The 15873-nt window shown below is 36.7% G+C and overlaps 1 protein-coding gene across 3 annotated transcripts in view; it reads right to left on the bottom strand.

Moving 5' to 3' along the window:
* The window catches only part of robo1 (roundabout, axon guidance receptor, homolog 1 (Drosophila)), a 247734-nt gene that overhangs the window by 165524 nt on the left and 66337 nt on the right, over window positions 1–15873 (bottom strand). The window lies entirely within an intron of this gene.

Genomic DNA, 15873 nt, shown 5'->3' with positions numbered 1-15873 from the left:
GGAGGGAATCTTGTTTAAATGGAAAACACATATTTCTTCTGATACGACTTGCTAGTTTGTGGGAGGACAGATGTACACATGCAAGATCTCACCACTGAAACGCACCCTGCAGTGGTGAATTTGGTATCTCTTTGCAAACATAGTTTTGTTGATTACAAAAGCCACAGAAAATAGCAGGTACGTCATTCCTCAGAGCTGGAGAAAGATTCATCCCACTACACATGATTGCTTTATTGTGGTCCAATAAAAGGGCAACTGCCAAGAAAACACAACTGTCAAATTCAAATGCTGAAAGATTTGCTTGGAGTGCATCAGCAATCAACCGCAAAAAGAAAAGCAGGAAGGCGGTTCCAGGACAAACAGTGCTGATTGGCTGAAAGATTGCTAAATACCGCATGGCCGCTGGGGTGAACTTCTGTGCAATTTCTTTTTCCCAAGTAGAACGTCAGCCAGTTACTGCTCTTTCTGGGTAAAACTGAAGGGCCGTTGTGAGATGGTTGCCATGGATTCCTGCCCCTTCATACGGTATAACATGCATTATCTTACCCACACGATCTTTGCTTTGTATAAAAAAAAGCTCAAAGCAACAAAAGAGTTTGAACTTGTTTGATAAGGGTGTTCTTTTCTTGCAGAGGTTGAGGTTGTTAAACACAATTCCAGAACAAAACCTTTCCAGATAAAAAGTCTAATATTTCAAGAATTTGAACCTGCCCCTTAATGAGGAGCTTCCCAATATGTGTCATGTATAAATCTAAAATCTATTTTCCTGTTCGAGTTGAAGGACCCATTTAAGCCGCCACAGTCAACAGAAAGATGACTTTCAAGACTTCCTATGATATCTTACCCTGAAATCTTATTCCTATGCATCGTCAGATTTCTTGCAAATATGGGCAATTTGAGCGGGTAATGACAATCAATAATCATTTCATGTTTCACCTGAAAAAACTGAATTCATTAACCTTTGAGAAAGAGGTAAGAAAAGAAGGATTATTTTTTAAATTGAATCTCTCTTGCAGCTCAGAAGTAGTGGAGGAGAAAATTCACATTTTATTGTGAGGTTGGAGGAAGCTAATGAGGAAATTAATGATAGCCAATATTGCCCTTTCTGCTTTTTTATTGGCTAAATCAGACAAGTGCACTCCAAAACAAATACTAAATTAACAAACAAATGAATAAAAACATTTTTTTAAAATCAACCGATCTTTTTAAAAGCTCTAAATTTTTCCTCACTTCTAAAGATAATGTCTCCAAAGTCCTGAAAGCTGAGACACGGAAGCTCATCCATAGTCCACCACAGCAGCAGATTCTGTAGATGCTTTAGGAAGAAATGTCACGTTTCATTAAAGACCCACTTTGCTGAAAAATGTGTTTTGGTGTTTTTAACATGTTTTTGTGGCATTTTTCTGGTGATGGAGAACATAAATAGAGAAAATTAAAGTCAGAATTGCATTTCTGAGTATTTCTTTATCGTAATCATTGGGAATTAGCAGCAGACCAAAAAATGCAGTTTGAAAAAGCTTGTAGTTGTGACGTAGAAACTGCTACGGCAAGCCACAAGCTCCATGCTCTGCTCCATTCCAGTGCGTCCACTTGCAGACAACTAGATCCAATAACGTCTTTGTTTTCCTCATCTGAGGTGGGATTTGGCTTAAAACTGTACGGCTAGATAGCTCCAAGGTTGCTCGCCATTTTTCTTGAACCGCTTGAGTTAGGTTGGGGGTGTGAGGGGCTGTAAGCTAATAGGAATGTGTAAACAGATGGATAATGGAAAGGGGACAAGCTTACTTCATGCCAAACGTTGCGCCCACATCTTAAAGGTGAATTTCTAATCAGAAGATGATCTGAGTGAGACTTTAAGGAGGATTGCTTTCAAACCACGATGCTTGGTAAGTGCAATCCGGTTGACATGTAAATGTTTCCAACAGTATGAACACTTGTTTATCACCTAAAAAATGTCTCAGGACTTGGTATGGCATCAACATGAGCCAAACAGAAACTCTGAAGCTTTTTTAATTAAATATTGATAGGACAGGAAAATTACAGCGGTGATACATATACACCCAAAAGAACTTGATGTTATGACACTGTCAGTTTGCAGCATGCACATCTAACCACTCCTTTGTTCATTCAAGCTGTGTTATGGTACAAACAAATGAGCGAGCTCCTAAAGCATGGTGGTTTGGAATCACTGACATACATTTCTTTCTATATATGTATTTTGTTTTTCTCTCCTGGTCTGGGCTTTTATAAGTCTTGAAAGGGTCTATTGTTGCATGTTTTCTTTCTGAAGACAATCATGCAGGCCTACACTTTATCATGTTTGTACATTGCTAGGTACTTTGAAGTATTTGGTTCATAGTTGCTCAGTGACGACTTCTTGGTCATGATTCGGTTCATTTTCCAGTCGTTGCCCTCGTCACCGTTCAGGCACTATCTGATCTGGGGTCAAGAGACCTGAACAAACGGCTGCCCCTATCTGTCATTCACAGCCCCGTGTTGCCTCACTCTGCAAAAACGCTTCAAATCCACCATGGACCGGTGCTTGTCAGAGAGTAACATGTGTATGCTAATTGAGCACAGTACATGCTAACCACGGTGCAATGAGAAGGAGAAGATAAACCAGGGCATGCTCTCAATATGTGGGGTTCTGATTAGAAGAGATGCAAATGAGGCCTTAGTAGAAGAGTGGCATGCAGCCACTTTTCCAGTCCTGTTGAAACTGTTTCTGTAGATGTTAGGTACACGTGTAGAAATGCTTTAAGTGGCCGGACCACAAAGGGATCTGAATCGACAGTACATCAAAGACCATGCTGATCCTTTTTTTTATTGCTTTCCATAGAAAAAGCAACAAAGATGAAATGTCTGCCAGAGTAGGTTTGATTTTCTCCTATCACACTGGATAAAGATACTTTTACACATCACAAGTATGTCAAATAGTCTTGCATGTCATTTTTAGAAAAAAAGGGAAAGCAGAGAAACTGAACTTTAGACATAACTCACAGTAAAAGAACACAGAAGTAGTGAGCCAACTGAAACGCTTTCATGCTCTTGACTGAGAGCCTCTGGCATTGTCAGGATGGAAATGTTGAGCTAAAGAAAGACAAACGATGTGTTAAAATGTGTAGCGATGAAATTCGTTATGTTGTCAAGTCAAAAGAAGCTTAAGATGAAGAAAAATGCAGACTGCATCACCTGAGGCAAGTTTTCAGACAAAAAGACAAAAGCTGGATCAAGATTTATAATGTGAGAACTCACCGTTTGTTAGCCTGTTTGTTAGACTCATTTTCCCATATCAGAGAGTTTAAAAAATAGCCATAATAAGACAGATTTTTAATGCAATCTAAGTACATAAAAACATATGTATATAAACGTTAAAGATAATTGAGTAACCCCCTAGAGAAAGAGTTATTGGGTGTACACAACAGAGAACTGGTGATAATGTGACCTGAGGTGGAGCTTCAAAACAACATCCTTTCTTGCACAATTTATCCAGCTGTCACCTCAATAAATCAAAGCTTGTTTCCACCTCATATACTGCCAAAGGGTGTTCAGGTGACAACATAATTATAGGCCATAAAACAATTCATAATATTTCACTTTGCATTTGCTGTAAGTCATGTCAGAGCAAAAATCTACTCAAGAGAGATTTACAAAGTCTCAAGGATATCTATCATAAAACGTTATCTATTAGCCCCCCACTTAAAGTGTCTCTTAGCGTCGTTACCATCAACGCAAGAAAAACTGATCTGGAAAGATTAGCCACACACAAAGGCTGGCGGTGAGATTAATATGTACAGTTCATGCAAATATTAACTGTGTAACTGTGTTCTGCTCCTCTGCAACGGATGATTTGAAATGCAGCCAGATTAAGGCACCAACATTCAATTTCATCAATTCTTTTCTAACTTGTGGTTTGTAACTTTATAGGCATCCTTACATTTAAAATGTTTTTTGACATCATTGAAAGGGTAGGGGACAAACTACTTATTATTTTCAATTTTTATAAAGTCTTTCTGATCTTGGAAATTGTGCTTTAAAGACCGCCTCCAAACTATACGGCTGGATAGCTTCATTATTGCTCACCATTGAGGAAGGGAAGGGGGGCGGGCTGGCTCTGTGCTAACGGTCTCACCAACAATACAGAGGCAAATTTCTAATGAACTGCTGCTCTGCAGAAACTTTGCCCTAGAAAAAAAGAACTTTTTTTTATGTTGGCTAAAAATGGCATAATCCTTATTAAAAGATCATTGGCAACCCTTTTAAAATTTATCAATAGATGATCAGAGCGGAACTTTAACATTGATCCCATAACCCTAAATCTGATATTGAGCAGGTTAAGTTTCTAAATTAAGTCATTATAAAACTTTGTTGAGAAATGAACTTGCTTTTATTAAACAGAAAATCCAGATTTTAACCTGAAGTTACCTCACCAAACCCATAATCCATCTTTAGAGTGGAGGCCCTCAGTTTCTAGTGGCTGTTCTTGGCTGGAAAAAGAGGTGTCACATGGCGTGGGGTGGAGGGGCTGAGGATCTGAAAAGCTGCTCATAAATCCAGAAAAGGGCAAGAAATGCAACAAAGGACAAAGTGCATCTCTCCACACCTCCTGTCAAAGCTTCGCACAGCCTCCCGTCTGTCGGGCCTTCTCCACACACACAGTATTCTGAATTTATTAGTGACAGGTGACTTTTAGGGATGAATCTTGATCACTTTCCCATCTGCTTGTGTTGAAACTTAGAATATAAAACAAATCAAAATTGCTCTTCTTCCAAAAAATCAGATTTTTTTTTTTCTTTTGGAGCAACAACTCAGGTATGATTTCCTTACTGCGCTGCAAATCATGCCAGTCACTGGGAAAGTTTCTTTTAAATTCAAGAGTGGTTAGAAGGGGATGAAGACAGGAAAGGTTCTTCTATGGTGTCTGACATCTGGTGGAAATCTGGTCTTTATGTGGTCTGGGACTGTTTCTGACCTCCTTTACTTTGATCCTGCTGCTCTCTGATGTTGTGTCTATTAGTTTCAAGCAGACAGCAAAACCTTAACCCAACACATGAATCAATGGGTTGACACTTGTCAAAAATCAGCTGAAATCAGTTTAATGTACCGACAACTCATCTATTTGAGCCAATGAAACGATGCTCAAAGAAAGAAAAATAAATTACCACTTACTGCACTGCAACTCCTCTCTTTTATTTTTCGCTTGAAAGCGCCAAAGATTTTAAATGCATGTAGTAGACTGTCTGCAAAAAACTAAAAGTTTTTAACAACTGTTGTTTTACAAAATGACTTCAGTTAATCCCATTTAAGGGAAGCGTGGCGCATTCCAAACAAAAACCAAAAAACTTTTTTAATGTATGAATTTAAAAAAAAAGGGATCTTCGTTCTTATTTTTGTGTGTGTTAAAAACCAAATAATGGGTGACTTAATTCTAAATTTTTTTTAATTCTTTTTAGTGTTTTTCAAGCAATTTTTTCATGAACTACTAAACAAAAAAATATTTCAGGCTGGGCACTAACCTTATCTGCTCATGAAAACTATAAGATGATCTACAGTTAAAGTGCCTATATCATGCAAAAATAAGTTTGGATGTCGTTTGTTTTTGTGGGCGAAACGCAGACACTCTGCCAAGACCGCCTCTAGGTGGAAGTCATGAAATGGGCTTCATTTAAAAAATTGTTATTTGGTGTGCCAAAGGTAATACATTATCTTGTTTATGGATATAGCTCACTCTGAAAGGGTTACGTTAAGCATTATATAAGCCCTTTAAAGTTATATATATAATACTACTTTAAAATTAGTATTTGATCAAAATATATATGTTTTTTTTTTCTAGTGGACCATATGGCTGTGTTGATAGTTTAAGCCTTTATCCAAATATTTTGTTTTTGGAACATTTTGACCACAATTTCTTTTTTTCTTTTTTTTATCATGAGCATCACCATTCGTTACATACGTCAATCATTTGCTTCTCACGTTTTGGCCGTTATGAAACTGCCCTCTCTACCTGTAGAATTTTGCCAATTGAGTGACTTTTTTGCTGTATTTAGGTTTTAGTTATAAGGAACTTTAAGCAGCTCATAATAAAAAGAAATAAGTTTAAAAACGTTTTTTTTTTTAAACAGGAATGTGAGGCAGTGATTTTACCAACAAGCGGTGGGTGTTGCTGTCATCAAATCGAATCACATCAAATCGAATCACACCTTAAAGCGTAGCACAGGTTGTGTCTGCTTTCTTCTTCTTCTTTTTTTTTTTTTTTGTGTGGTGAAACTTTTTTTTTTCTTTTGCAAATCACAGCCATATTTACTTTTCATTTCTTACTCTTCCACCTTTTTGACTATCAACTGTTGGGAGTCTTCCTTCATTGGAGAGGCACACTCTAAGCCAGAAAATACATCTCTTTAATTGCACATTGTATTACTATACACACCCATGAGCATTGACTGACTGACAAGATTTTGGAAAATAAAAAAACTTTTTCTAATTGGTCTTTTTTTTGTAGATTTATTTTGTCAAAAGACAGATATCACAGGATGAATGCATTTTTTCCAATAATGGGCTCTCTCAGTTTCCTAAGCTGTCGAAACGATGTGCATCTTTTTAGCCGGTTTGAGACTTTAACATATTATTTCAGATATTAGAGATTTAAAAAGAATTTGGAGGCACTAGAAATATTTACCTAAGCATAATTACTAAAATAATACTAAGAAGCTCCTTTTTTTCCGAGTTTCTGACTGAGAAAAGTCTCTTACATGCACCTCATTACATGCATGATTAAACGATCTAATACAGTAATTGTCTTTGGGAAAATGAACGAAAATTCCCCCTTAAGGGTTTATTTTTGAAAATGTTAAGAGCATGACTCTGGGCAGCTTTTGCTTATTTTGCTTCACAATTGTATGCGTCCTAATCTGCTCGAACCCCAGATGATGCAAAACCAGAGGAAATGCTGCGGTATCGTGAATGTGCTGATGCTGGTAAACAGAAAAGGGGATTTTTCGCCTGTGAAACACTGTGTGTGAATGCTGTTTCAGCTGTGAAGGGGTGCTGATACACAGAGCCTCTTCGATCACAGACAGCCAAGCACCGACACAGCTGGATTGTGTTCACACTGTTGTGTAACTGCTGCCATGGCAGCACAGCTTCAGACTGAGTTAAGCTCATTTTTAACAACATTCTGTGAGATAGAAAGTGTATCTCCTGTCCTTATTATGTTTATGTACATTTATGTACATTTAGCTAACAAAATAATTGTAATTGCAGTAAGCAGCATGAAAAAGGACTTGCCCTAAAAGCAATTTTACATGTGTCACTCATAAACTTCCTCTCAACAAGTATCCATATGTCAAAGTGTTATGAAAATGTGACTTCAGTGGAAAGCTGGTCTGCTGTCTGCTGGAGCTGTAAAGTCACTTTATAATTATCACTTTATTAGTTTGTAAGGAGTAAAAAGTTCAACTATTTTTCTGCAGGAACGATAAACAGTCTGAAATTTCTTTGCACATATATGGACATAAATGTTTTACTGCTGTCAGCCAAACAGCCAAACAGTCTGTCTTCATATTCAGGCTGCATGACATGAGGAAAACTTGTGATGTGCCACTTGATCAATATTGCCATGACGATACGACACAAACACATAGCAAAACAAAAATCATCATTTCCATTTCACTGCAACGTTTTTAAAAAAAATTTAAAATCAACATAAATAGCTGTCTAAATAGGAGACAATTAAGAATGCATATGTTGGGTAAACAAGCCAAAGAACAATTATCTACTATTCAGGTAGTACCAGAATAGTAATAGTTGTCTATACTGGCCAAAACAAATATGGACAACAATAAGGAACAAAGTAGGTATATAGTGCAATTGAGCTTTTTCAAAAATATAATGGTGTCTCTGTCTACGCATGTTAACATTTAAAGTAACCATTTTAAGCAGTCTTTTGCAAGAAGCGTATTGTAAAAGTTGTTATCACAATCCTGATAAATTTTGATTTAATGTGCAGGCCTACTCTGTATCTGTGCATTTATGTTTTTCTGTGACAAAAACAACAGAGGTGACTGTCTCATCAGTGTAAACTCCAATAGAAAAGCTCGCAAATAGAACTCAGATTTGGCAAAATAAATAAAATATAGATATTTCTAGAATGTAGTAAACAAATAAACTTTTTATTTGTAGAAATCCACATTAAGACTCATTTAGAGAAGTTTATGTACTATTATAACTACAAACATCCTTTTTTTTCCAGTTTTAGTACCCATGCTGATGTGTTTAGGTTTAGGGTAGTGAAGGATTTACCATTGCAAGCATTAGGGATCTAAATAAATAAAAATGTCAAGGGATCTTAAAGTGAAAAAAAACAAAAAAACTGTAAATGTTTACTTGTTTTTTGGCACGACGCAAAAAATAAAACCACCTATAACCTATAGAAATCAACAGCACAATGAGTGCCAAGTCTAATGTAAAATAGGAAATCGACGCTACATTTGTTTTCTTATTCGGCTTTTTACAATTTAATGATTGCCTCATTGTTTTCAGATATAAAACAAAGCATGTGCAAATCAAGACATACACTTTTAGTCAATAAACATTTATAATAAGATAAATGAAAAATATATAAAAGGTCAATTTAAAAAGAAAAACCTTGGTTTTCTTTCATGCAATGGTAAAGAAAAAACCCCCATAACCTCTAAACAAAGCACATTCATGGATCACAGTAGCTGAGATAAAATGATTGTTTTTTTAATTTACTGTGTTTTTTCCATATACTTATCCAGTAAGGTTACACACTTTTATAACACCACAGTGGTTAATATTCAATTATTACTGACACTAAGGTGCTCCATGATTGCATCCTCACCTCCTCCAGTACCACCACTAAGTGACATTCCACATTTTTGTCTCTGACCTTGTGTGTGACGTGCAATTATGAAGATTTAGAGCTAATTAAAAATTCCACATACTCCCAAAATCCTTGAAAAGAGGAGAGCATGTCAGGTGAAGATTAAAGATAAAAGGAAAAAAAAATCAAGGTCCTTTTGCTCATTAACACTTCTGGCAAGTAATCCACAGAGGTGAGTGAGAACAATGAACACAACTTTTTCAGTTAGTTTTCATTTGAAAGAGACTGATAGGAATCAAAGAGAGTGTCTCAGCAGAAAGACAGATCTGACCTGCTCCTCATGGGACCTATTTAAAATCGTAAGCATTCCTTACACACAGTGAGGCATTTATAATAATTGTTCTACATGCCTGCAGGAGTCTTCTGGTTTGGACTGCATTTCTGATGACTGCGTGTCTGTGGCTAAGACCGTCTGGACTCCATCTGGCCTCTGACCCAAACCACATGATGCAGTTCTCTGCTCATTAGCGCTCATCTTTTCCCTGCAAACTGGGGCGGGCTGACAGGCCACTGTTGCCATCTAATGGATGCAAGGGTTCATGTCATTTCACAAGCCTCAAATGAAAAAGAGTGGGCTGTGAAATGTTGGTAGTAATCACACATGAGGAGGCTGTCTATTAAAACAAACTCACATTTTTAGGTGGGATAACCTTTGAAGGAAAAGCTGGACATAAAAGATTTTTGTTTCTTTTTCCTCTAAAGTACAACTATATTGAGACATGTATGTCCAGAAGTTTGGAAAGTTATCTGTCAGTTCAATATCTTTTCTTAAACAATGTTTTACATTTATTTTTTATTAAGAAATTGGCATTTTTTGATGGTGTTTTTTTTTATTGGATTTCCTGAAGGAAGTTATTGTTTGTGAAAAATGGAAAATAGTGAAGTTGTGATGAATTCTCAGAGCCAGCTGCTCATGCTTATGCGGAATCTCCGGAGCAAATCAGCATAAAATCCTATAATCTGCCTCATTCATCACAAGCATGAGGCTATGTCAGAGCAAAACCTCTGCAAACAGCACAAGATGGTGGCTCAGTCTGTAAACTTGCAAGGAAAAGTTGAAACGATCTTGTCTCTTTGCCAAAGAACATCAAATGCACTATTGAGATGGTAGATTCTCATGTCAGGATGAAAGGGTGCACATCCTTTTGCTTGTTGTAACACATTTAATCTGCTCCTGTACATTCCTCTTTACAAAGCAGCAAGTGTAAAATTGGAGGTAGGCAAGATGCAAAACCAAAGTCAAGTTATAAATATGTATGAATAGGAGGGCAGAAAGAGAACTGGACGTCATTCCTTCATGCAGGTGCACGAGTTTAGTAATGTATTCCAAATGTGAAGTTTATAACCTGCATGCTGTGTTTGCAAAGAAAAAAATAACATTTTGTGTAAGATATTACATGAGAACACAACCCCCCCCCCAAAAAAAGAAATTGTGCAACAGTTTGTGGAATGTAAAAAAATAAAATCTCAGAGAAAATTAAAGACATGTTTACTAAAATCGATTTCAGGTTTTTAGTATTACAAATATAATAATTAAGGTAGAATTACCAGTTTAAACAGTACAGATGTATTATGTAAACCAGCACAAGACACTTTCTAAAAATGTGGACTTTAGAAATAAAAATAGTAAAAAAAATTTAGTATTTTATGCAGAACGAGCTGCAAAAAGTTCACCAAACGGATTTAACTAACAACAAATAAATACATAAAATACGTTTTAGTAGACATTTTCTTGCAAAAACAAATTAGTTAAGAATCTCTTGTAAATAAAAAAAAAAGAATACATGCTAAATTTAGAAAATTAGAAACTGTAATCTGCTAATTTAGAGAAAATGCAAAGTATTTGTGTCTTGTCTAAATTAATTTATTATTAAGGCACTGAAAGTCCAAGAAATAATTAACATTTTATATGCAAAACTAGCAAAACCTAAACAAAAAATTTACATTTTTTCTGCTTTGTGAGAAAGACAGCATTAAAGTTCCACGTTTGAGCAGCAGCAGCATTCATAGAAAATAAGATTCAGATGACAAGAAGAGAAGAACTGCATGATTTTAAATGTGGCATCACTCAGATGTTAGAAGAGCCTCATGCAAACACAGAGAATCAGATTTATGCTGGGTTGACAGAAAGCCAAATTAATTTTTCTGTTTAACTCTCGCAGTGGGGCCTCATAGGCATTTAGTTAATGGAATAACAGGCCACGGTTGAATTTTGTTAAGAGCCAAGGTCAGCGGAAAACAATTTATAATGCAGTAACTCTTACCGGCACGCACAGCTGTTGGCAGTAAATGCTGTGGGGGATTAAATGCTACATTGACACATAATCTGACTTTGTGACCTTCTTAGGGGTTTGCCAATGGCAGAATGGAAAATCGAGTCAAGAAGTCCAGAGAATACAATGCAAAAGTTGGTGTTACTACATGGTGGGCCTTCAAAACATATCAGTGAAAGTCTGAGCTTTGGCACAGGGATAGAGAAATGCCTTACAATTCAAAGCACAAGTGTAACTCAGAAACAATAAAAAGGGGGAAGTGTTATTGATTGAAAACATTTACTGGAGACTTCAGTATGCATCACACTTTACTTAAAATAACAGCAGCATAAAAGGTTGATGGTACAATATATCAAAGGTGCTCAAAGTGAGGCATGCAAGGTAAAGTTGGCCCGTCAACTCAGCTTGATTAGTCCACCAGTCCAACAGATAAAACACATACTGCACTCACCGAATATTGGTGTTCACCCTGCAAACGCAAGTCATTTAATAAAAGCACAGAATCAAGTCTGTATATTTACAACTTTACATAAATACACCTATATTGTATCTCCTTTTGAAAAATCCCATGACCCTCAGTGGTAGAAGGATTTAGACCAGGGGTGTCCAAACTTTTTCCAAAGAGGGACGGATTTGGTGAGGTGAAAAAAGTGTGAAGGCCAACCAATCGGCCTTCTTTGGACTCATAATGACATCAAATGCAAATGAGCTATTTAATAAAAATGTTTTTGCAATGGGAGACTTTTTAATACTTCACGTGACAAGAAAAATAAAAAAAATAATCTTGTTCAGAAGTACAAAACACTTGGCCCACAGGCCGGACTTTGGACATGCCAGATTTAGGTTCAGGTTTTGTCGGACTTTCTCTGATAAACATAAAGCTGCACTGCCTCTGAAATGCCAACAAAAAGTCTTATAAAAAAAGTGTGGAAAGGCAAAATTGAAATAAACTGCAATACTCTGCCTATTTTGTAATCTTTTTTTTTTTTTTTTTTTAAACTTGTCCTGTCCAACAGCTAGGCAGGCAAATGAGAGCTGAGGGCCTCTTGTGTTGGACATATTTTACTTAACAAGAGGGGTTATTAATATTCAGACAAACCAAAGGTATGTCTGAATAAACCCCTTTTGTAATTGAGGCCAAACTTTATTAATTTCAACCATGTTTGGAAATCTTTGGTGTTGGACCGGACGGAAAAGGAAAGAAGGGAAGAAGAGAGAGGGATGTTAGAGAGGGGGGGGGGGGGTGATAGTGAGAGGGGGGGGTAAGACCATGAAGCAGCATAGAGCAGACAGGTTTACTGGTTGTTTATCATTACGGTACGGTTCAAATGTAGTACAAAAAGGGCGGGGCCTGTCCACACACACTCAAATGTTATCAACACACCTGCTAGCTGCAAAAAATGTCCACATGTCAACATGTACACAAAACAGATAGTGTTCACAAACGCATACCTATGCCTTTAAACCAACTAGTGTGAAATATTTCAGTCATTCAATCATGCAAACTATTAGTGCAAAGGTGAGCTAACACCTGTGTTCAGGTGAGTGTTTATGTTCTTCTAAAATGGATGGTGGAATGTGAAAAGAAGGAGGAGGAGCGCCCAGCCACCCCCACACCCAGACCCTCGCCGCAACAGCAGCGGCAGCCGGAATCCCCGGAGGGAAAGAGAGCGCCGCCCCAGCCCAGCCAGGAAAGCAGCCCCCCCGCCGCGCCGGGAGAGCCCAACGCAGGGCCCCACCGGAGAAGGACGCCCACAGCCCCAGACGAGCACCCCACCACCACCCAGGAGTTCCGGGCATCCCCCCGCCCCAACCCCAGGTACGAGCCAGGACCCCCCCAAGGGAGACCCGCTCCGCACTCCAGGCAGCCACCCACCCGGCCCACGGTTGGGCCGGGTGGGTGTGCGGGTGGGTTGTAATCTTTGAGTTGCTAAACTAAAGGAGTAGATTGTTTTTTTCAACCACTACAAATAAACCATGCATCCTTTTGTAAGTATAGGTGAGGCATGTGTTAAAAAAAGACCATATAAAATGATAAAACGATTGTAGATTAGGAGTCCTCTGAGAAACTAAACTCTTTTCAACATTTGCAAACAGTCATATGTGAGGCAGTTTAAACGTGATTCATTAGATAAAGCGATACAAGCAGCTTCAACTTTGATACTCTCAACAAAGGAGCAGCTTCAGTCAAAAATGTGAATTTAGAAAGTTAAAAGTTGCTATATATAGAAATCTGTATTGGAGCAGGCGTAGATCATAATAATACAGGGAAATAAAGGTAAAGAGACAATTTTGTGGCCCTTTAATGCTTTGTAATCTATATTTAAAAAAACTTTATATCACAATGTTTTTTTTATTTGCTGGAAAGTCTTCTTTGTGAAGTGAACGGATCGTTTTTGTTCTTCCCCTTGTCAATGGTCTCCAAAAACAAGAGGTTTAGGTTGATGCCCGCTCCCGCTGACACTAAGTCACTCTTGAGTAATGAACTGCTAACTGGTGCTTGTAAATATGAGCCTTTCATCCTTTGGAATCAAAGACACAGCCGAGCTCAGTCTTCAAAGACAATAGAATGATGGCTACAGTAGAAAAAGAAACGTGAACATTTCATCACAGTCTTAGAGTTTACATTCAAGCTTATCTAAAATAAAAAGACCGATATTTTTTTCCATCTACCACAATTTTACCAGCCTTTAATTGTTTTTGATGCTACATGTCATATTTTTTGCACTCATCTTGTCTCTACTTTACCAGAAGCAAACAATTTTTGATAGCATTTCTCCCTTAATCATCTAAATGCAAAATGTTTTAAAGTACTTTTGTCACTTGAAATTATTATGTTCTAGTTGGCTGGTTTTATGATGAAAGTAACCTATAAGTACAACAAAAGCCATGCGAAAGAGTGAATTTAGAGACAGCATCGGGTAAGGACCAGATACAAAAAACAAAATTAGAAAAAATTAAAAGATTTACGAGAATAAACTTGTAAAATTATAAGAAAAATGTCTTATTTTACAAGAAAAAGACACACTTTTTCAAAAATAAAGTTGGTTGTGTAAACCGCCATCCACATTACGCCCTGACTAAATCCATCAATGCAGCCATTTATGGAGATGCCATGAGGCTTTAGTTAATCATAGAATTCTATGTACCATAATGCACCTCTGCAACTACACTGCTGACAGCATAAACAGCGAGCCCACCACAAATCCAACTTTTCTCCCATAGAGGTTCAGTTTCCTTCAAATTCTTTTCCAATGTTCATATATACAGTAAGTCAATGTTGACTCACTAAAGGACTTCTTTATTTATGAAACTAATGCTGAAGCAACTTCTTACAATCTGCTCTGCGTGTCTTCGTGTTGTTTCTACTTTTTTTTAGTAAACAGCCTTTTGCCTCATTAATTTATAACTTTAATCTTGTAAATTCCCAACTTTTAACTTGTGAAATGATCATTTCATTCTAGTGAAAAATTGTCTTTTATACTCATAATTCCACAAGTTTGTTATTAGAAAATACTATCATTTTGCCAGTTTATTCTTGTTAAATTACAACTTGTTTCTCAGAATTTTATGACTTTATTCTCATTAAAAACCAACATTTTTCTCATGATTTTATAACTTTTTTCTTGTAAATGTTTTATTTTATGTCTCATAATCCTCCAACTTTATTCTTGTACAGTTTTTTATTTATTTCTCATAATTGTTATTCTTGTACATTTTTTAACTTATTTTCTTCATAATGGTACAAATTCATTTCCGTAAAATTATTACTTGACTCTCAGCGGCAGCTGATTCGCTGTAGTGACCATCTCCTTAGTGTAATAACTCATAGTCATAAATAGCTTAAAAATCATAATCATTATTATTCATTCAACCCACCCGCTTACTCACCTTTGCACAAATCTGGGCATGGGTATTGTTTATTTTCTCTTTTTCCACACCCCTTTTCATGAATATCGGTAATGCAAATATTGCGTGTACCCATCTATGTGCAGAAATCCTGGGAGATACATTTTTAATCATTCATGCATGATTATACTTCTAACCCGTAAAGAGTTGTGTGCAGACAATTTTTTTTGTTTTGTTTTTGTTTTTTTGCTGTGTGAACTAAGTTATGTAATTTAATTTACTTACGACACCTTTATGTTTTAACTTTGTGATATCGACTGCCCCCTACTCTAAGCCCTTATCCCTCATCTCTGACATCCCACTCTGTTTCTTTCTCTCCTCTTTTGTTTCTTTTTTCCCGTCGGTCCAACAAGGAATGCATACAAATATAATTTTCATAAATAATGTTTAGCCCCAAAGAACAAAAGGGGTTAATACAAATATACACTCAGTCTGTCTGTAGATCCATAAACCCCAATTGTAACAATAAAATATGTCCAATACAAGAACCAATCAGCTCTGATCTGCTTGCTCAGCTGTTGGACAGGTCAAGTTTAAAAATAGAAAGAAAAAAAATGAATAATAATGAGCATGCCATGAAAATAATTAATAATTATAGATAAGGTACTTTTTTTCAAGTTACACAGAAGTTATACAGATTTTAAAGTATAAAATTTGTATCAACATTCCTTCACTGTTACATATGTACAATAATTTTTTTTATATAGATTGGTAAAATATGAAGCCTTTATGAAAAGAGAATATTAACAGTGACTAAACATACAAGTAATCTGACAAAAAAATCTACAA

This window comes from Oryzias latipes, chromosome 13 (assembly GCF_053564925.1).
Source record: "Oryzias latipes strain Hd-rR chromosome 13, Olatipes_Hd-rR_3.1".
In the NCBI taxonomy this organism is placed as follows: Eukaryota; Metazoa; Chordata; class Actinopteri; order Beloniformes; family Adrianichthyidae; genus Oryzias; species Oryzias latipes.
This window is presented reverse-complemented; position numbering and strand designations above follow the sequence as displayed.